We start from the raw sequence: 21,447 nt of genomic DNA, 5'->3' as shown, positions 1-21,447 counted from the left end.
GCCGCCTGCCCGGCCACGTGGGGCCGCGCCCGGCGCCATGAGGCGGTCTGAGCGGGAGCAGGGCGGGCGGCGCCGTGGCATCTGGGCCGTTTCGCAATCAGCCAGCGGGAGCTGAGTTTGCAGGGGGAGGAGCCGAGGGCCCCTGGGCGGGTGGGACTTAAGTCCCCAAGGCCAGGCCCTCGCCGAGGGGTGGGGCCAGGCTGGGGGGTGGGCTGCTGCCCGCATGGACAGCGGCCACCCAGGCCCCGGGCGGTGGGGGGAGGGGGGCCTACAGCGGGGTGTCCTGTTCTCCGGAGTTTCGGGGCCCCGTGGGTCACTGGGCACCGACAGACGCCCAGCAGAGCCTGGTGGGCACCGCTGCCCACAGCCGAGCTGTGGGTCTGCACACTCTGACCGACTCAGCTCACCAGCCACCCTCTCTGGCCAAATTCTAGGACTCCTTCCCTCACCAAAACCCCAAACACACAAAGACCCCGAACTGAGGACCGAGCTCCTCATCCCCGGCTCCCCCCTCTCCCCCTCTCGCCTTACAGTCGGTAGACTGAGGCGGAGCGCGGAGCCTTGGGCCGGTCCTGAGCGCAGGGCCCGGCAGGAGGGAGGGAGCGGCTTGCCTCTGTCCAGCTGCTGGCGGGCGGGAAAGGCCCTCTGAGCTGGAGCCCGGAGCGGGGAGGGCCGCCCGGGAGGGCGAGCTCAGGCTGCAGACCCTGGGGGAGCCTCGAACTCGGGGGCAGGGCTCAGGGAAAGCCGCTGGCTCCGAGGGAAGCCAGTCCGCGGCCGCGGCAGCAGGGGGCCCCCTGGTTTCCATGGGGACGGCCAGAGGCAGAGCTCTGGCGAGGCCAGCAGATGTGGCCTGTGCGGGGCGGGCGTGGGGGTGGGGTGGGGTGGGGTGGGGGAGGGGCGGGGCCGCCCTCGCTGGGACGTGGCAGGCCTGGGGCTGGATGCAGGAGGGCCCCCCCCAGGAAGCGCCCGGGTCCGGACTGCTCCGGGCTACATGTCTGCTCCCCACGTGCTGGCCCAGCCCGGCCGGCGCCATCTTGGCCCGGGCCTCCTTGAGGACCCGTGTTTGCCGAGGGGGCCCCTCCGCCCTGAGTGTGGACAGACCGCCGTCCCGCCTCGGGCGCTGCAGCCCCGGCCCTGGCCCCACAGGCCTGCTCGGCCCCGCCCTGCGATCTCCTCCCGCTCCTGCCAGGCCGGCCGAGGGGCCCGGAGAACCTGGGGGACCGAGCGCCTCAGGCACAGGGCACTGGGGATCGGGACTGAGCCTGTGAGTCTCAGCGAGGACAGGAGCCGTGGCCGCCAGCACCTCCTTCGCCCCCTCTGAAGGAGCCCCTCACTCTGAGACCCCTGCCCTCCCCCAGGTCAGCGTCTCCAGGGGCGGAGGGCGGACCTCTGCAAGGAGCCCCGGGAGAAACCACAGGAGGAATCTGAAGTCTCCTTTCTAACCCCCCCCCCCCGCCCTTCCACTGCAGGCTCCGAGGGTCCCGGGTCCCGTCCTCACCTCTGGGGTTCCTCTGCAGAGCGTCCGAGAGCAGCTGGGCACCGCCTCCAGCTTCCCGCCTGGGCCCTGCAAGGGGAACAGAGAGCAGTGAGCCCCTCCCTGCTTCCCGCCCTGCGGCCACACTGTGCGCTGTCCATGGTCCCGCCGCCGCGCCTCTGCTGCCGCCGCCGCCGCACTCAGAGCCACAAGGACGGCAGCCCTCGGCCGGCCCCCGCCGCCCGCTCCCCTCCCCGCCGCTGGACGCCACTCCTTCCCGGGGTGTGCTTCCACCCGCCACCCCCCGTGGGTCCCGGAGGCCCGGGGCCGGGAGCCGAGGGCGACTCCCTCCGGGGCAGAGCTCGCCTCGGAGCTGGAGCCCCGGGGACTCAGGCCCGGCCGGGGGCCGTCCGTCCAGGTGGGGGCCGTCCGTCCAGGCGGGAGCCTGGGCAGGGGGTGGCGTCGGGCCACTCGCATCTGTGCACAAAAAAGGCTGGAGCCGAGCACACCTCTCCCTGCCGCCCCCCACCCCGGCCTCCGGCCCGGCCGCTCACCTGGCCTCGCACATGGCGGGAGGGAGTCCGTCGGTCCGAGAGTGGAGAGTTGAAGTTCACCGTGGGGCGCAGCAGCAGGCTCTGGCGGCGGGCAGGGCGGGAAGAGCCTTTTGAGTCCTGGAGCCCTCCCCGTCCACGCCCCCACCGGAAGCCGGGCACACCCATCGCAGGAATCTGGGGGCTGGGCTGGGCTCCCAGGAAACTGGGCCAGAGGTGGCCCCTCCCCCAACCCCCCTGGGGGTTTGCAAGCCCTGCCTCCACCTCCCATCCAGATCCCCTTCCCCCACCCCTCCACCCCCTCCAACCCCTCCCCCAGCTCACAGAGGCCAGAATTCCAGAGGCCAGAGGTCGAGGTCCCTCTCCCAGCCCACCCACACGGCCCATCGGGGCCACATGGAATTCCTGGGACCCGTGGCTGCGAGCTCTGCCTCCCTCCTGGATGGGGGGCCCAGGTGGGGATGGGCAGGCAGGTCAACGGTCAGCCAGGCCTCTCCCCAACAGAGGCCACAGGGAGGGCAGGCAGAGAGGCCCCTGCAGGCTCCCGGTCATGGGGCCCTTCCCAAGGCCCCGCGGCGCCCCCGTGTCATGCAGACGTGCGCCTACGTGACGCGGGTGGCTCTTATCAGCCTGCTGTCCAAGGCCGCTGGGCAATCGGCGGGCTCATCGCCCTCCCCCCACCACCACGTCCCACTCCCCCGCCCCCTCCCCTCCTCAGGGGCCCGGCACGTAGGCGCACGTGCACACACGCACAAGGCCTGCCCACCCAGGCGCTGGCCGCTCCCACCGCCCGCCCGGCCGCCATTTCCTCTCCCGGGCCCCAGCCTCGCTCAAGTCTGCAAATGGCCGGCCCGGCACCGCCTGGCCCCGAGGGGATGGGGCCCTGCCTGCCCGCGCCCAGAGCGCAGGGGGCGGGCGAGGGCCCTTCCTCCCCCCTCAGCAGCTCGGCTGTCCACCCACGGGCTGCTGGGCGGCCCACGGCCAGCCCCAGGCAGACATGTGGCCTCCGAGCGCCCGTCCACCTCTGGAAGCCATGACGGCTCAAACCCACCCCGTTTCTCTCGCACCCAAGTTCCCCCACGTGCCCCGAGGACGGACACCTGTGTCCACGCACACGCGCTCCACACACGGGCCACGGTGCAGAGGGAGCATGTCACCACATCCTGCGCCACGTGGACACCCGTGTGCACGCTCAGTGAACACAGAATGGACACGGGCTCTGGAGGACGCAGGCCTGAGCTCCAACCCCGTGCCAGCCCTCGCCTGAGCGAGGTGCCTCCCGGGAGCATGGCGAGGACAGCCCTGGCGCCCAGGCGTTCCCGAGGGGCCCTGTGCGAACCACGCATGTGCTAAGTGCTGACCACGTGTCCCTGTGAGGCAGGGACACGTGCCGTCCCATTGCACGGACGAGGAAGCAGAGGCTCGGCGAGGCTTGCCCCTGACCGGGGGAGAGGCCCCTGTGGCTCTGAGACTGACCTGAATCTCTGAGAGTCCCGGCATCGATCAGAAATACGACTCAGATGCAGAGACAGGGGCAGCCACAAGCTGAAGGGCCCCGTCGGAAAGGACAAAGGGATTTAAAAAACCCGGGAAGCTGTCTCCCCGCCGGGGCTGGCAAACGCCATCAGCTTTTCCTTTCACTCCCCAACTTCCCACCAGCAGGTACAGTTCTTAAAGCGGCCGCAAAGCAGCCGCAGCCCACTCCTCTGCAGGCAGCCCGCTCCTCTGCAGGGCCCAGCCGGGAGGCGCCCTCCCGCCCGCTGGAGGCACGGACAGCTGCCCGCCGCCACCTCCCCCTCCGAAGGGGCCGGGGGGTGGGGGCGGGGGGCTGGGGACGGGACAGGAGGGATCCAGGACTGAGAGATGCAGAAGCAAACCCTTAGAGATGGGGGGAAGCACCCTGGGCGCTGATTACAGCACCGTAATGTGAGCAAATTCACAGAATAAACAGTCCCTGGCGTTTGCAAATGAGGATGGCTGTAAAAGCGCGCTGCTCTGCCCTCCCGGCTGGCAGCGGGGACATTAAAGCCGCTCTTTATCTTGGCAAGATAAAAATTTTTTAAGTTTATGGCTGCTCTTTGTAGTTTACCTGTTGAATTTTTGTTATTTTATTTTTTTTTTTTTAGTTTGGGTGTTAAAGTACCTTTAGACCGTGCCAAATATTTAACCAGCTGGGTTTTTCATAAGAGTCTCAAAATAACCTCACGGGAGGCTGTAGGTGAGACACCCCGACATCCACCGTCCACCCCACACGCAGCACAATCTGACGCTGCGTGTGGATCTGGGGCGAGGGCTGCCCGCCCTGCAGAACAAGACAGAAGCTGGTAACTCATTAAAACGTGGACGGTCCTTTGACCGGGGTCATGTGCTGTCTCAGAAGGCCGGGATAAAGACCGAAATTTAAATTAAAATTTAAGGAAGGGGATCGGGTTCCCCTGCGGAATTTTTCGGGAGGGAGAGGTCGCCGGGTCAGGCTGCCGCTCCGCGCGGGCCACTTGTTTATTCTGACCTCCGTCCTGCAGAACCGGCGCTCGGCCTGCGGAGACCGGCGTGGCCGGGCCTCTGCAACGGGAGAACGGGCAGCTTCCGTCTCCAGCGGAGCTTACACAGAAGCGAGACGTGAAAGCTGCTCTGCATGCCGCTTTCTTAAAAAAAACACACACACACAAAACCCCACACACAAAAGCAAAAAACCCTGCTGAGCAGCACTGGGTGCCACGGGGAAGGGTGAGATTTTTGCCTGATTTACAAAAATAAGATACATTAAAAAAAAAAGTCTGGGGATTTTACTGCTTGGGGGATGAGGTGCAGTTTGCTGATCTCACCCAGGTTAAAGGCTGCGATGGCGGCGGACACGGGTGGGGGGCTTCCGTGCGGCTTCACACCAGGAGGAGAGCCCAGCCTCCGAGGGAAATCCTGACGAGCCCCAAAGCGCTCCTGCCCGAGAATTGACTGATTTTGTGCTGCTAGTGCCCCACCTGGTCCGAAAGGAAGGCGGGCGAGCACTCGGGAAATGGGACTGCCGTTCCCTGCCGGACTCAGGGTTACAAATCTCTCACCTGCGTTAATTACACGGAGGAAAATTTTAAAAAAGCAGAGTGGCGGGCAGCCAGGAAAGGTCTACGTGCTTTTAAACACGGTGAGCACCCCCCCCCCCCCCAGACGCCTCCCTCTGTTCCCGCTCACTTGCCTCTGAGACGCACTGCCCTGTGTCTTCCTGCGGCTTTATCCTCTCCGTGCCGCACGGGGTGCTGGCTAAATATTTGGGTGGCACGCGCCTGCCGCTGCGGCCCTGAGCGGCCAGGCTGTCACCGCCCGGCGATGTTTTAATTTCTCCTGCACCGGCGGCCGTCTGGCCTCAGAACAAAGCAGCCGCCCTGCTCCTTGTGCGTGCGGGCTGCTGCTCCGTTCTCATATTCGGCGGCTGCTCCCCCTCGGCTCCAAATCAGAAAAAAAAAAAAAAACAAAGACGCACACACAGGAGGGTTTGCCTGTGAGCTGCAGTCTGGAACTTTCTGGTCCTAGCTTTCTGTTTCCCGTAAGCCAAGACCCTGGCTGCCCCGAGCCGCGGGGAAGCGGCTGAGTCTGCAGTCCAGTCCGGACGCCTGCCCGAGGGCGGAGGGAGCGGAGGCTGCACTGCAGAGCCCACCTTCTCAGGGAAAGGGACCAACAAAGGCTCAGGCAGCCGGCCCCAGCTCTCCAGGAGCCCCGGGGGCCCCAGGGGGCAGGCAGGTCCTAAGGGATTCCCGCCACGGCTCTGCGGTCCGAACCAGGACAGACCGGGACTGCAAAGGGCCCCCCCAGGGTCCGTGCAGTGGCAAAGCCCATGTGAACCCCACATGCAGGCGGAGGGCAGGCGGCTGAGAGCCGGCCCCGCTCTGCCGGTGCTGGAGTGAGGGCTTCAGAGAGAAAAGCCCCCAAACCTAACAGATTTCCCCACGCTGAGCAGAGAGCCCTGAACAGCCTTCTTTTCTTTCTCTTTTTTTTTTTCCCCCAAAAAAAATAAAACAAAAAAAGGGAGAGAGCACGGGACCCTGCACTGCGGCTGCGGCCGCACTGAGGATGCCGGGCACATAAAGGGCCTCTGTTTCCGAGCGCGTCCACCTCCGAGTGCCGGCCGCGGGGCCGCGGGAGGGGCTGGGCCGGGGTCTGTCCCCGCCGCTCGGCGGAGATTAGAATGCTGGCGGCCAGGCGGACTCGGGAGGGCGCGGAGGCGGCCGTGCCTGGAATGCCTCCTGCACAGCCGCTCAGATGACTGAGCACGGCGGCGGGCGGCCCCCCCTCATTGTCAGCTCGGAGCCGTGGCTTTGGGGCTTGGAGAGCCGGCTCGGCCTCTGCGTTTCCCTGCGTCTCTGACTTCACCGGAGCGGGGGGTGGGGGGGCCTGGGGGAGAATTTGAATTCTGAGGACCAATTAGAGGGAGAGAACCTAACGGCACGAACACAAGATGGCAGAGGCTCGGCTCGGCTCCAGAAAGAGAAGGAAGAGGGACTTACCCAGGCGCGGGGACGAGCTCTCTGCAGCGTGAGGAGGCGAGCCGCCGTGCCCGTGCCCGTACCCGTGCCCGTCGCCACGGCGGCGGCAGCCGAGCACGGGTCCCGCTGGCCAGGCCGTGCCCCGGTGCCAGCCCCGGCCAGACGGCCCTCGGGGTCCTGGTCTCCGGCCACCGGCTCTGTCCGCCCCGGTCCTGGCTGGCGTGGCTGGGCCTCGCCGCCGGAGGCAGCACTGCCAGGAGCCGTGGCGCTGGGAGCCGGCTGGCAGCGGAGGAGAAAATGCTACTTTTGTCTCCTCGCTCCTGGCTCGTCTGGCACGGCTGCCGCGGGGAGGGCGCCAGGCTGCGCTCGGCCCCGCCCACCGGGAATTTTGAAAGATGCTCATGGGTGTTACAGGCAGACGTGGCAGAGGCGGGGGGGCCGGACCCCCAAACGAGGCGGGAAAGGGGGGCTGGCGGGGGGGGCAGGAGGAGAAAGCTGCAGCGTCTGGCCACTCAGCGGCCACCGAGGAGGACACCGGGAGCCCGCCCGCCCGGCCCTCCCCATGGCCAGGCTCGCGCCATGTTAGGGCGGCCTCGGGGCCGCTGCCCGGGAGCCCCGGCGGCCGGCGGCCGGCACAGAGGCCGCATTGTTCCACGCGCCCTGCAGAGCAGCGGGGGCCGCCGCTGGGTGCACCCAGCCCCCACAGCCCCCGGCCTCCACGGGAGCCCACCAACCACGAGTTTGGTTCTGGCTTCTGTCCCATCGGCCACCTAACGGGGCGAGCCACCCGCCTCTCCTCGCCTCAGTTTCCCCGCTGTGTGAGGGCCGGGAGGGGGCTCCGGCCCTGGCCGCTGTGATAGCAGCACAAACAATGCACACAGAGTGCCGAGGGGCAGCGGGTCCCTTCAGGGGCTCCCCAGCTGGTCCCACGCCCAGAGGGGCCCAGGCTGGTCACCACAGCCTCTCAGACACCCACCGCTGTGTCACCCAGACCAGCACCGGCCACCGCGGTGGGCCGTGACCTGGGGTTTCAGTGTGGGCACTCCTGCTGGAGATTTACCGGCCGTGGGCACCAGAACGGCATCCTCAGGGCCCATCCTCTGGCCTTTCCGTGGCCAGGAGCCGAGGCGGGGCCGCTGGGGGCAGTGTGCGGGGCAGAGGGGTGGCGTGGAGGGACCGTGGCTGCCTCCCCAGACCACGGCCTTCCTGTCCGTGACAAACAGAGGACAGCCCAGGCCAGGCCAGGCCGCTGGGGAAGGTGTGAATGCGCCTTATGCCCGGTCGTGCCCGGAGTGCCAGCGGCGGGGAGAGGGTGAGGGAGGACTCTGCCCTCACGCGCAGCCACGTGACCCGCTCGCCAGCTGATGGCAGACAAAGCAGGAGGGCTCCCGTGCCTCGCGCCCCGCCAGGAACGCCGCTCCCGCCGGGCCCTGCACACCAGGCGGCCATCGGGCCGGCCCTGGCGGGAGAGGCAGAGCCGGCGTGGGCTCAGGACAGGCACAGCCGCGGGTCCCTCTCCCTCGGTGAGACGTGTGCCTCTCGGTGCTGGGACAGAGTCCCCCTCCACCCGCCCGGCTCCCCCTGGCAGGCCAGGGCAGGGCGGTCCCGTGCACAGACCCGAACATACACAGGACACACGTGTCCCCGCAGGCCCACACTGCATGGCCGGGGGGCTCGGAGCCAGGCGGTCTGGGTGACGGACGGACGTGCGGCCCCGGCTCCGAGTGGCCGCTCCTCTTACCGTCCGGTGCAGGCTGCAGCCGGGCGCCCGTTTGTTATCACTGGAAACTAATTACCACCGGCTGCTCCGAAGGGGGGCCGGAGACAGAGAGCCCGGAGCCGCAGGGGAAGGTCCCGGACGCCCTCCCGCCTCTGAAATCCCAGCCCCCAGCCCCGCACAGGGCCGCATTCCTGATTAACCTTAAAGGGGACTCTGCTCTTCCTGGGGGAAACGGCCCCTTTCCTCAGCGGCTCCGCACGTGTTCCCGCCACAGCGGCCAGCCTCGCTGAGCACAGGAGGGCCCGGCCGGCTCCCGGCCTCTCCGGCCGCGGATTAACTGCCGCCGGCCGTCCACGCGGTTTCTGAGCCGCCCTCTCGGCGGGCTCCTGGCCCCGGCTCACAGAGGTCTCCACTCCAAACTCTGAGTTTTACTTTTGAACTACCTCCCCCCCCCTCAAAAAAAGGGGGGATAAAAAGCTTATGTTTTAGGGCTCCTCAGTCCCCCACAAAGACACTCACTTCATAGCATCTGAGGGCTGGGGGGGGGGCGGGTGCAGAAGGTGGAACACACGCAGCTTAGAGGCTCCAGGATTTTTTTTAAACGATGCAACCAGAGGTGTTTTTTTTTTGTTTGTTTGTTTGTTTTAAATAAAACCTCGTTTTGAAGACAAATACTAGCATTTGCCAACAAAATATTTTGGGGGGAGAAAGAATCTTACAGAGAGGTGACTCCGACCCCGTCCCATCGGGCACTCTGAGCTGGATCGTCTGGCCCCGTTGTCCACTGTGGCCTCCCCCGCTCACACCTTGCTCTCGTTACCAGCCCCCTCTGGATGAATTCCTGCCAGAAGCCCTAACCTGAGCCCCCCTGCCCCGGGCGCCTTTCCCGCCGGCTGCGCGGAGGCTCTGGGCTTAGCAGGGACCCGGCGGTGCCTCGGCACCTCCCCAGGGGCCGAGCGGAGGGGATCCTGCCCGCTCTGGGACTGCGGCAAACTGCCGGCCGGCGCTGACTCCGGCGGCAGGGCCGCGGGTCGGAGGGGCTGCGTGTGGCTTCGCAGGGTCAGGCCAGACTCTCCGGGAGCCTGCAGGCTGCTCCCAAGGTCATCAGAGAAGGGTTCGGGGGAGGAGGAGAGAGTGCCAGAGCCACAAATGCGGCCCCACGCGCGCTCTCTGCTCTCCCCCACCCAGGGACTGACCCTCTCTCCTCACTCCCCGTTTTCCTCACGTCCACTGGCGACCCCCCCCCCCGCACCCCCACCCCCAGCAGACAAAGGCCCCTCCAGGCCGCGGCCCCCACCCCGGCTACCTTGCCGGTGCCTCGTGCCCCCGCGGCCTTTCAGGGGAGAAGCCGCAGAAGAAAGCAAAATAAACTTGTGAAAGTTCAAACTCGGCCAAACAAAGGAAGCCAGGGGTTCCCACCGAAACTCCCCCGACCCTGGCCCAGGGACTCCTCTCCCCCTTTTCTATAAATCTCGTCCCTGACTGCGCTCCTGGGCCCTGAAAATAAATATTTCCCATGAAAGGTCCATTGTCTTCCGCGGAGACAATTGTTGCTTTTTCCTCCTCTCTGGCCCCAGAACATGAGAAAGCACGGCCGGGGCCTTAGGGCCGGTCCTCGTTCCCGCAGGACCGCGGAGGGGCCGTCTCTGCGGGGCGCCTGGCCGGCGTCCGTGCGGCCGAAGCCCTCCCTCCGCACCTCGGGGACCCCCGGGGGACGTGGCCACACCTGGGGTCCCCCGCCAGCTCCCCAGGACGAGGAGCCCAGACTCTGAAGCTGCGGGCGGCCCCCCTGAAAGCACGGCTGAGGCTCCCCGTCCTGCCACCTGTGGGGCGGGCTGGGGAGGACGGGGTCACTCCAGATGCCTCTGGCGGAGCCAGCACTGGGCTCCCCGTGCCTCAGGAGCTCAGAAATATAATAACTGGCCATAAAAGCGCCGATCACCGCGCCCCGCGATGACAATTACCACAGCAGCCGTTTACGGCGCCCTGCCACGTGCCAGGACCTGCGCTTTGTGCGGCGGGAGCTGCCAGCCCTCGGCACGACCCTCGGGGGTCGGCATTCCTGGTCCCGCACTCCAGCTCAGGGCCCGGCCCGGGAGGCCATGGGACTTGTCTTGGGTCACACGCTGAGCCAGGGGTCAGGCTGGAGCTGCCCCGGTGTGAGCTAGTCCCCCTCCCAGCCCCCCTCCGGCTCCGGGACTTCTGCAAGAGAATGTGCTCCCTTTTCCCTGAGGGTGTGAGCCCACCCCAGCCCAACAATGGCCAACGTGGCGGCTCCCAGATGTCTTCCCGCCCGGCCAGGAGGGGCCTCTGAGCTCCCAGGACTCTGGCCCTCGGTGGGGGCTCACGCTGCTACCTTACAAGAGGTTTCCCCAGAGGCAGGGAGCCTGCCAGGCCGTCTGAGGATGAAGCACGTGAGGCGGGGGTGGACCACGCGGACCCAGTGACCTTACTGCAGAGCAAATGCCGTGTGTGCCTGTCCACGTGGCGTGCTCCAGCCGAGCATGGCCAGTCCCATCACCCACCCCTGCCCCTGTGAGCACCCGGGAGGCCCCTCACCCGGCATCTGGGGCCGCGAGAGGCAGAGGCTGGGCACGGCGGGGCCGCAGTGCAGGCTCGGAGCCGCCCTGGGTTTTTTTTAAACACACACCAAGACTGCGGGCCGTCTTCCCCGCAGCCGCCAGCCGCCAGCGTGAGAACCTCTCCCTGGCTCAGCACCGGCTATTGAATCCAGAGGTGATTAGGGGGAAAAAAAAGACGGCATAGTTTCGTTTCCGGGACCTTGCCTTTGTGTGCGTGTCATCAGAAATAAAACCGAGGGCGGCCCCAGGGGACCAGCCACCGTGTGGAGCTGCCCGAGGGAGCAGGACAAAGGCAGGGCCTGCAGGCAGCCCTCGGTCTCCCCAGACTCGCTCTGTCCCACCCCTCCGGGCCCGACGGCCTCAGGGGCTTTCCCAGAGAGCAGCCCCCCAAAGCGGCCCGGGGGTGCGTCCGGGGTGCGGAGACCTGACCCTGTGCCTCGTGTTGCCCACGGAGGAGCAGAGGGCGCCCTGTGTGTGGGTTTGGCTCTGCACAATGCCCCCCCCCGCCCTGTCACAGGTCCTCTGTGACCAGAGAAAAGCCGCCCCCGTTTTTCAGGGGAGCCCCCCCCCCCCTCCCGAACTTGAGCCTCCTGTAATCACCAACCTCGTCACCGCATTGCCCGCCGGGCACAGCTCTGAGCCGGGCACAGCTTTCGGCAGCGGCACCCCACGCTGGGACCACTCCCCAACGTTCCACCCCAGGCTTCGTGTCTGCTAGCTGCCTCGGACCCGGTCATAAATAAAAATCCAAAACGAGCGGTGGGGGAGGGGCGGGGAGAGGTCTCCCTGCGGCTCCCGCCAAACTCGCAGCCTCCGAGGCCGGTGGGCAGACCTCGCGGCGGCCGGCCTCGCTCTCCTTCGCCGCCGGGTCCCTCCTGGGGCGGGGGAGCCAGGCAGCCCCCGAGAGGGAGGCACGAGGCCGGCGGCTCCTGGGGCCTCCGGTGCCAGCTCACACGTCTGGTGCAGGCGCCCCTCCCCGAAGGCTGCTGTCCGCGCCCCAGGAAGGTCACCCGCGCCCTCGCGCTGGGCCGGGCAGGAGGTGGCACCTGTGATGTGAGCGTCACAGAGTGGCGTCCTCCCTGCAGGTGCGGCTTTCACTGCCTCGGACTGCGGTTTTTGGTTTTTTTCAGACATGCATTTTTAAGTCCCCACTGCGGGTTTTTTCAGACATGCATTTTTAAGTCCCCAGGCGGCGAGGGCAGCGACCCTGGAGTGGAGCCAGGGCAGCGCGGCCTGCGCCTGGGAAATCTAACTTTACAGAAATGCATTCCTCCGCCACCTTAAACCCCGGTCACGCAGACCTGCATTCCTTCACCCCTTTTCTGCCCCCCAAACTGGCCGGAGCGGGCAGGCTGAGTGTGCGCGCTACAAAGGGGGGTTCATCACACAAAGTTAGGAGTGTTTTTCCTTTTAAGCGCCATAAACAACAGTCCCCGCGAGGGCCTTTCCCGCGGCCGGGCCGGACCAGGGCCCAGATCCGCTCCCCATCGGGGCCCGTTTTGGGAAAGGGCGGCGGCTCCCGCTCCCCCTCCCGCACAGTAACCGCCAGGAGCTTCCTCTTCCCGCCGCCCCGGGCCGTTGGGCGCCTCCGGGACCTTCCTCGGGGCGAAGCCTCGGGTTCCGGGCGCAGAGCCTCCGCGGCGGCGCCGGTGCGCGCGGACCTCGCCCGCGGCCTCTGCGGCAGGCCGGCCGGAGCGGCTCTCCCGCGATCGCATGAATATTTAATCGTTAATATTTAATCACCGCCACCGGCCCGCGTGAGAAGGCACTTACCGTCCTCGGCGTCCCGGCCCGCGCCCGCGGCGCAGCTCAGCCTCGCCCCGGCCCGGCCCGCCGGGCGCCCCGCGCGCTCCCTCCGCGCTGCCGGGGCCGGGCCGCCGCGGAGCCCGGGCTCCCGCTCCCCCTCCTGCCCCCGCCGGAGCGGGCGGCGCCTCCCCAGGGCCCCGCGGGCGCCGAGGGCGCGGGGGACCGGCCAGGCCGCACTCCGGCCCGCGGCCGCGCTCCCTCCGCCCGCGCCCGCCCCGGAGCCCGCCCCGCCGAGGGCTCCGCGCCCGCGCCCCGCGCCGGGACCTTTGTCCGCCGGGAGCGAGCGCACGGGCCGGGGGTGCCCACGCCCCGCGAGCTCCGGCCGCGCCGCGACTTTCCCCAAGTTCACGGGCGTCCGGGCGGCGCCGAGGCCCGAACTGGCGGCGCGGGCGGCGGGCGGGCGCGGGCACAATGGGCGGCGGGCGGGCGGGGACGGCGGGCTGCGCGGCGGCCGGAGCGCGGCGGCGTGGGCGCGGGCAGAGCCGGGCATGCTAATGGCCGCGCCATGAATTATTCAGCGGCCCCGCGGCCCAGGCCCGCTCCCCGCCGCCGCCGCCGCCGCCGCCGCTCCCCGAACTTCGCCGCCGGCACCGGGGCCGAGCCCGGGCCCTCCGTCCCCGCCCGAGCGCGCCGGCCGCGCTGCCCGCGCCTGTTTTATGTCTTTTGTCTCCGAGTTGGCACCTGTCCCGGAGCGCGTTCCCTGCCCACCCCTTCACCGCCGGGCGGGGAGGGGGCCGGGAGGAGGGGGCCCGGGAGGAGGAGGGGGCCCCGGAGGAGGGGGAGGGGACCGGGAGGAGGGGGAGGAGGGGACCCGGAGGAGGAGGGGGAGGGGGCCCGGGAAGAGGGGGACCGGGAGAAGGGGGAGGGGGAGGGGGACCGGGAGAAGGGGGAGGGGAGGAGGGGTAGGGGGAGGGGAGGAGGGGGAGGGGACGGGCAAAGCGAGGCGCCCGGGCCCCGCGGCCCCGAGAGGCTGCCCGGGGGCGGCGGCCGTGCCCGCAAGCGCGGCGCCCGGCTGTGCCCAGAATGCCAACGAGGCCCCGGGGCCCCCGCCGTGCCCACCGCGGGCGCGGGCAGGGCGCGCCCCTCCAGCCGCCTCCCCTCCGCCAGGCACCCCCTCCCGGGCCGGGCGCGCGGGCGGGCGGCGGCGCGAGCAGCGGATTCGCCCGGCCCCGCGCCTCCCCGCAGCCCCGCGTGCGCGCCCCCGGCCCGCGGGCCCGCCGCCCGGGCCCCCGCCTGCGCCCGGCAGGGCACCGCGTGCGGGACGGAGCCGCGCCGGGGGGAGGGGAGGGAGCCGCCTGGCACGGAGGCGGCTCCGGGGCGCGCGCGGCGGCGCGGCGAGGCGGCTGCCATGACTGCGGGCGGGGCGCGCGCTCGGCCCGGCTTGGGGACCCCGCGGCCCCGCGGTCTCCGGTCCGGCCGGGCCTGTGCGCGCCCCGGGCAGCCGGCAGGGTGGCCGGGCGGGTCCTCGCGGAGCTCCGGACGAGGCTCCAGCACGGAGTCCAGGGTCCCCGGCGGCACACGGTGTCCTCCGGGGCAGGGCGCGTGCCAGGGGGGCTCCGTGGGGTCTTCGCGGGCCCGCGGGCCCGGCGGCGGAGGGAGCCGCGTCCGGTGCGCCCTGCAGAGTGAGAGGATCCTCCCCGTGCCCGGCAGTGCCCGGGAGGCGCTGCCCGCCCCGAGCTCACCCTCTTCCTTCCCCCCAGAAACACTTCCTGCTCCGCCCGGGCGCACAGGCTGCGGGAAGGTACAGGCCGCAGCTGCGCTCCCAGCTGGAGGAGACAGGCTGCGGGCTCCTTCCCGCGCCCTGCAGGCCGGCTCCGGGCAGAGGGTCCAGGCAGGGCAGGCCGCCTGCGAGGCCACAGCAGCTTTTGTTGCCGGCTCTGCGGGGGCGCCTGAGTGTGTCCCCCCAGGGGTCAGCTTGAGCTTATGGCACTAGGAGTCCAGACACGGGGTCACTGTGCTTGTAACCCCATCTTCCTGCCGGGGCAGCCCCCCTCAGAGCCAGATGGGCCTGGCTGTCCTCGAGCACCCAAGCCTGCCCCACAGAGAGAAGGCCTCCGGCCCCATCCCAATGGCCCTGCCCCCCCCCCCCCCACCGCCCCACGGCCTTGGCATTCTCACCAGTGGCCCCTACGTCACATCTCGCCATTTCTGTGAACCAATGGAAACCTGCCTGCTGTCATAAATACATATACTTTTTATGCTATTGGTGAATTCAAACGTTCCTCGCGGGCCCCCCCTCCCAGGAAACCCCGTCCAGGTCGGGCTAGACTGCCCCGGAAAGGGGGACAGGCCGCCCTGGCCAAGGGGCTCCCCAAGGACCTCTGCTGCCCACTGCCCACCTCGGAGGCTCCCTAGCCCCATGGCCTTGGCCTTGAGTTGTGCTGCCCGCTCTGTGCCGCTCACACGCTGCGGGGAGGAAGGGCAGAGGGGAGCCGCCAGGCCACGTCCAGGACTCTTCGGAGAGGGCTTTCCGGGCGAGGCTCAGCCGAGGCCTCTTCTTTCTGGGGATGAGCTTTCTCTCTTTCCGGAGAGAACAGGCAGCTTGAGGAGAACAGGACAGAAGTGTTTTTCTATCCGTCTTTCCATGGAGGTCCTGTCCGACTTTCACTTTCGACGGCTGCCAGGCCGCTGACAACCAGGTGCAGGGCCTGACGCCCCGTGAGGGCCAGGGCCGGGGCTGGGAGTGCAGGCGCTCTGCACCCCTTCCTCCCAGAACCCCGGAAGGCGGCTTTCCCGCCCAGACTCAGAGGCTCTAGCAGCACGGGGACACACGGCTCCCGTGTCTGGCCCAGTGCTTTATCATGGCCTTCCCTCCCTCACCCCGCTGGACAGGGTGCGAGGAGTAAGGAACACGGCCCCGTGAGAAAAGGCTGCGGGCAGCTCCGAAGCCACGGGCCCGTGTCCCCTCCGGCTCCGGCCACACCCAGGCAGAACCCAACCCGCCCGCCAGTGCGACCGGCCCTCTCTCTCCTGGATGGTTCAACTACTTAAAAAACAAAACAAAACACACAGATTAAAGACATTTTGTAGCTTAGCAACTTTGGGGGCTGCAGAGCCACAAAAAAAAAATGCTTTAAAGAGCGGACTGGATACAGAGGTGGAAACGTAGATACCAGGCCTTTTAACACCGAATCTTGTTTTCCTGAAATAATGAGGCAGCCGGCTAACAGCCGAGAACGGGGCTTTTACAGATAAATATACGGTTCCCGTCCTCCCGCGAAGCCGTCCCCACACGCAGAGCCTGGAAAAGCACTCGCACACACGCACTCCGCATCCAACCGCCGCACTGCAATCTATTTGTAATCACTCTGCCAAGCGCCCGGAATATTATAACTAATGTGATATATGTTTTGTGATTAAATGGGTGGATTAAAACATTGAATTAAAAAAGCCACACAGAAAAAAAGAGATTATCCTCCATTATGCCACTTGCAACTTTGGCTCCGTGGGCACACACATGCGCACACACGCACACACACTTGACGGCTGTGTCATTACCGAAGGCCGCGCCGAGGTGCGGGGCACCAGCGCGGTAATTTCCACCTGAAATCACTGCATAATGGGGCCCTGGCTAACCTTCTTATTAGCTCATTTTTCCCCTCACACTCACACAGCCGTACGTTAAGTTAATGCTATTTCTCTGCTCCCGATTATTGTCTGATAAAACAGCAAACGGGGTGAGTCTGAGCCGTGGTCAGGAACACAGGCTCCTTTTTAAAACAAAAACAACAACAACAAAAAAACCCTCTAGCTTGGCACGGACTGAGGGAGAACTCGGTGGCAGATTCGGAAATCAAACACCAGCACGCGGGCCATTCTGTCTCAAACGCCAGCACTCGGTGATTCTGTCGGGGGCGATCTGGGCTGGTTTTTAAAGTCTTTTCCTAACTCCCGATCGTTCCCAGGATTTGGGGTAAATGCTGGGAGCGTGGGCTGGGCGGCCGGGAGAAGGCGCAGAGCAGCTTTGCCGACGCGTGTTCTGCGTTAAGGGGAGCCGGCCGTCCCGGGCCGCGCAGCCCGGAGGTCAGATATGTGAACGCCGGTGACCGGCTCCCACCAGACCGGGATGTTTACAGAACTGGCCGCACGCAGTCACTTTTCCCGATTTCTCCCCGACCTGTCTGTGGGGAATGTGGCGGCACTTCCTGCCGCCCCGCGCAGCCCCGGCAGCTCAGCCCCGCAGCCCCGAAGGTGCGGGCGCTTCAGTCAGTCCCCTTTTCCCAGGGCGCAGGGAGCCCACCCGCTCCCTCCGTCCGGTGCTGTGTGTCCGGCATCTTCTCCCGGAGCGGGCGGACAGATGCATTTAATCTAAGCCAGGCGGCGTGAGTGGAAACTTACATTTTTCACTTGGGTTTTGGACGTGCAACCCACACACCCCGGGAAAATGCGGATTTTCCAGCCGGCCCCGATCCACGCCAGGCTGGCCTCTGGCTCAGAGCCGCTTCCTCCGTGACCCCCGCGTCCTCTGGCGGCTCCGGAGCCCGGGGTGCGGTGCAGAGGCAAGCCCGGCCGGGGAATTCTGTCCTTCCGTGTCTGAGTCTGCAGGCCTGGGCTTCCTCTCCACCGGCCGGCTTTGTAATAACTCGTCCCGCTCTGTGGACGCTTCAGTTTGACTCCCAGTGATTTACACGCAAGCCGGGCCAGCGTTCCGTGCGTGGGGCGCCGGCGGGGAGGTGGCGGGACGGGCGCCTGCTAGTTTAGCTAGAAGCAAAACCTGAGCGGCGCAGCCCGGTGCGGGGTCTCCGCCGAGGAAGGGGATGTAGGAAGGGACTCTCCTTCGGAGCATAATGAAGCAATTTTCAGAATCTTTTGCTTTCGCTCACTCAGTTTTTTGTCAAACTTGGTGTGACAACTAGCAACAGAACGGAGGCCCTGGCCGGGGAGCCAGCCTGTGTGGGGAGCACAGCACCGCGGGGACTCTCCCTCCTACGCCCCAATAAAACCCAGACAGGCAGGCCGTTCCTGGACGTCCTTTCATTTTTTAAAAAAAATATAAATAACAGACTTTGCGGGCCCGAAGCTGACAGTGATCAGCGGCATGTCCTGTACTCTCCCGACTGACCGACGACGGACAGCGCCTGCCGCGCACCCGCACCCCTGTGTTTGGAAACCTCGGGCAGGCAGCTGCTCTACCGCAGCTCACACACCTTGGAGGGCCACGCTCGCCTTCCACGATGTGCTGCCTCCGTGTGTGTATAAAAAAATTTAAAAAAAGCCTACCGGCCCTGGGAGCATTCCTGAGAAGTTAATTATTATTTTTCAAATAAAAGAACATAAAACAACGAGCAGTCTCCATAAATGTGTGTTCAATCACACACATGTACGGATGTGGGAACAGGCCGCCGATGAAACACAGATGCTCGTGCGAAAATCCTCCCGCTCGGATGAGGAATTGCAATTAATATTTGCATTCCAGAGCAGTAACCGCACAGATCAGAAAGCAGGCACCGAGGGTGCCGGGCCATGTCCTCGTGAGAACACGCCGAGGGCCGAGCCGGGCCTCGGGCTTGTCTGGGAAACACAAATACAAAGAGCAGAAAGTACGTTTGAAAACTCAAAGTTACCTTTCAGAGAGAAGTGGGCGCCGGATTTATTTTAGTCTCTCCCCTCCTGCAATTTCTAAAACGGAGCGATCGCAAATTGGGAAATTAACATTCTTCTGAAGAATGCATTGTGCCACTTAGAGCCAGTGTTTATGAGCAATTAAAGATAAGTTAGCGTGCGGGGCTGGTGGTGGGGAGAAGGTACGGATTTCCACAAAAGTGAAAGGACATCAGAGAGCGGGAGGAATTCCACCCCCCCAGTGTCTCAGGAATGCCTTTCTCTCTCCCGCAGTGGAAAGCCTTGATTTATTTGAAGTATTTTTAGATCTTATTAATCCTTTATAGGGGTCTGAAAGAGTCGTTATTTTAATGACCACATATGCTTTTTAAATCACATCTAAGGAGAATTTCGCATTAAAAACGTAAAGCAATTTTAAACTTTAAAAACTGTCGAATGTTTATTTAAAAAAATTTTTAAACAATGCTGAAAGGCTGGTGAGCGGCAGTTACATTTTCTTTTTTCTTCTTCCCCACAAATGGGATGAGAATTTCAGGGTCCTTTCTTAGCTGCTCGGCTCTTCGGCGGCGATGTAGGTAAAGTCTGAGCCCTTGAGGAGGAAGGAAAGGGGGGGGACGAGGAAAGAAAATAAACCCAGACGCTGAGCTCAAACGGCGCATTGTTAAATTGCAAGGGACAGCAAGAACTTTTTTTAAAAAAACACCCGGGCTTCACAGGTCACTTCTTGGGAATGATTGCAGCAAACCTCCGGCGCAGAAGGGACCGGCGGGATGAGGGATGGGGGCGCGGGGGATAAGTTGTTTGAAATTTGACCACACGGGTCTTATTTATTTAAATACCCCCATTTTATTTTTTCTAATCTAATACAATTTCCAGACAGCACAGGTAAGCACTTTGCTTTCTACATAATGAGTTTCATTTTCCAGACGCGGTCTAACAGCCCGGCTTTTAGGTCCCGAACAAAAAGGCAAGGTTAAGGTCAGAGTTTTCATACATTCCCTTTCCACAAAAAGTGAAGAATGTCTTAACTGAATTTATGGCTGCGAGACAGGATCCTGTTTAATGGCTGCAAAAAAAAAAAATGCTAAAAAAGCAAGCAGTGCTTTGTTCTGCCTCGTTCCTGGCTGTGCACGGGGCAGCTCTGGGTGGAGCGCCTCGTTTTCAAAAAACTTCAAGTTCTGTGCTTTGTTTTCTTTCTTTAACCAAAAGACGGGGATAATATAAACAATCTGGCAAAGGGGGCCGTTAATTTTGAAAGTAAGAAACCATCCAATGAGCAGAAAATAAAAACTCGGGAAGAACGTGTCTTTTTAAAATGTTTTTTTTTTTTCCCCAAAACCCTGAGCTCTTTCCCTCCGGGCTTGCTGGGAGGAAGCTCTCAGGCAGGAATTTTTTAAACTGGTGCTTTTGCTGATATCTTATCTGGTAACCAGTTTTTCAACTCTGCCTTCTAAATATCCGGCTTCCCGCCGCTGCCCAGCCCCCTCGTCCCGGGGGAGGCCCTGGACCAGAGCCGGGGCCTGTGTCCCGCACACTCATAGCTCCTCTGAGACCAGCGTCTCCCGCACGCAGGACGCAGGACGCCGGCAACTCCTGGGAGGCCGCTGAGCCTCACGGGGAGCTCCCTGCGCTGGGAAAAACGCCGCCGAGCACACCTGGATCCACAGGCTCGGAAAAATTAACCAGCTGTAGCCAAAAAGCAAAACACCCCGCCACCCGACAGTCTGCGAGGAACACAGGGCCCTTTGACGTGCGTGACAAGAAGACAAATAAAACGGCTCCGAGGGAGACAGGCTGAATGGGCCTTTCAGGACGGCCCCTTGGCGCCTCCAACTTCAGTGTTAGAGCAGTAAACGTTAGCGGCACCGAAACATCCCGGGGTGTGTGTGTGCGCACATGTGTGTGCATGCACGTTATGTGCTGTGTGTGCACACATGTGTGCCTGTGTGTGCAGAAATAAAAGTTTTTGCCGCCCTTCTGGGTGTGGGGCCAACGTGAGGTGCTGGGGAGCCCCAAGCTGGGTGCAGGGCAGGCCTTACCTGTGCTCTCGGGTCACCCCCTTTTTCATCCCACACATGCACACCCAGAGCCAGAAACACGTAACCTGCTGGAGATAACAAGATGCGATCTCAGATAGAGCAAAGCTTTTCCCGCAAGACAAAAAAGATGGTGTTTGCTGCGTGGCCAGCGTGCTGGCCTCCTTCCCCACCATCAGGACAAAAGCTGGCCTGGGGCTGAGGCCAGGGGGTGAGGCCAGGGGGTGAGGCCAGGGGTGAGGCCAGGGGGTGAGGCCAGGGGGTGAGGCCGGGGGTGAGGCCAGGGGCTGAGCCCTCTGCCCACAGCGCCGGCTCTCCTGGGGAGATGGGGGCTTGGGTTTGGGCCCCACAGACCCTGCCCCAAGCCAGGGGGGCCGCTGTGCACGGAGTCTGGCCTCCGACCTGGGCAGCATAACTGAGGAGGGCGAGGGTCTGCACCCCACAAACCCAGTCCCCCAAACGGAGTCCACCTTGTGGTCCCGCTCAAAGGCCGAGCCTCTGAACCTTCAGTTTCTCACCAGGCAGGGCCCACGCCCTCCTCACAGCTGCTCAGGGGGTGTGGGGGAGTGTGACATAGTGCAGCTCAGCAGAAACACCCTGCACGCCAGGAGGTGCCAGGTACCCCGGGAACTGCTGAGTTTGAGTCAGAAAACAGCCGCCCGGGGTGAGGGGGGGCTAGGTATCAGGAGAGCACCTTGTGTGTGCAGAGGGCTTCTCCCCCAGCCCCCGTCTCCCCTGGATCCCCATGGCCTGCGAGGAAGAGGGGCAGCCCGGTCCCCAGTAAGGGCCTTCCTTCAGGACCGGGGAGGCCGATGGAGGGAGCGGGACTTGGCCGAGGCTGTCCAGACCTGGGGCCTCCAGCCGCCACGGGCGCACACAGCACTGCTATTTTTTATATTTGCTTTTTTTTTTTTTTTTAAAGAAAAACATCACCATCCCCCTGGCCGCACTCCCTCACACATAGGCGTATTTTATAGGTGAGTGCCGTTCCCAAGAAAAACAGAGCCTCATTGAAATCTGGGCCCCAGCACCGCCAGCGCCGCCGGCTCCCGTGACCTCCCTCCCCCACAGCCGGCTTCGGTCATCCGAGGCGTCCACCCTCCCTGCCAGGTGCATCCTGACCGCCCTCCCGCCGGGAAGAACGGACCTCCGGTGTGAAACCGCAGACACAGCTCCCCGGGGGCCGGGCCTCCCCACAAAGCCGCTCACCTGAGCGGAGGGTCACTGCCCGTCCGCCGCCC

At 64.8% G+C, this 21,447-nt stretch overlaps 2 long non-coding RNA genes across 2 annotated transcripts; one reads left to right on the top strand and one right to left on the bottom strand.

Annotated features, from left to right (window-relative positions):
* Positions 1 to 1,292: 1,292 nt before the first annotated feature.
* On the bottom strand, positions 1,293 to 12,833 carry LOC311619604. Its single transcript, XR_014794540.1, has 3 exons — positions 12,576 to 12,833; positions 2,029 to 2,109; positions 1,293 to 1,564 (listed from the first exon to the last, which is right to left on the bottom strand). It is a non-coding gene; the product is annotated as an uncharacterized lncRNA (long non-coding RNA).
* Positions 12,834 to 18,507: 5,674 nt separating this feature from the next.
* On the top strand, positions 18,508 to 21,118 carry LOC311619612. Its single transcript, XR_014794548.1, has 2 exons — positions 18,508 to 20,442; positions 20,474 to 21,118. It is a non-coding gene; the product is annotated as an uncharacterized lncRNA (long non-coding RNA).
* Positions 21,119 to 21,447: the final 329 nt, after the last annotated feature.

This window comes from Pipistrellus hanaki (assembly GCF_964339955.1).
Source record: "Pipistrellus hanaki genome assembly, chromosome: 3".
NCBI lineage: Eukaryota > Metazoa > Chordata > Mammalia > Chiroptera > Vespertilionidae > Pipistrellus > Pipistrellus hanaki.
The sequence above is the reverse complement of the archived record's forward strand: the minus strand, read 5'-3'. Positions and strand labels throughout refer to the sequence as shown.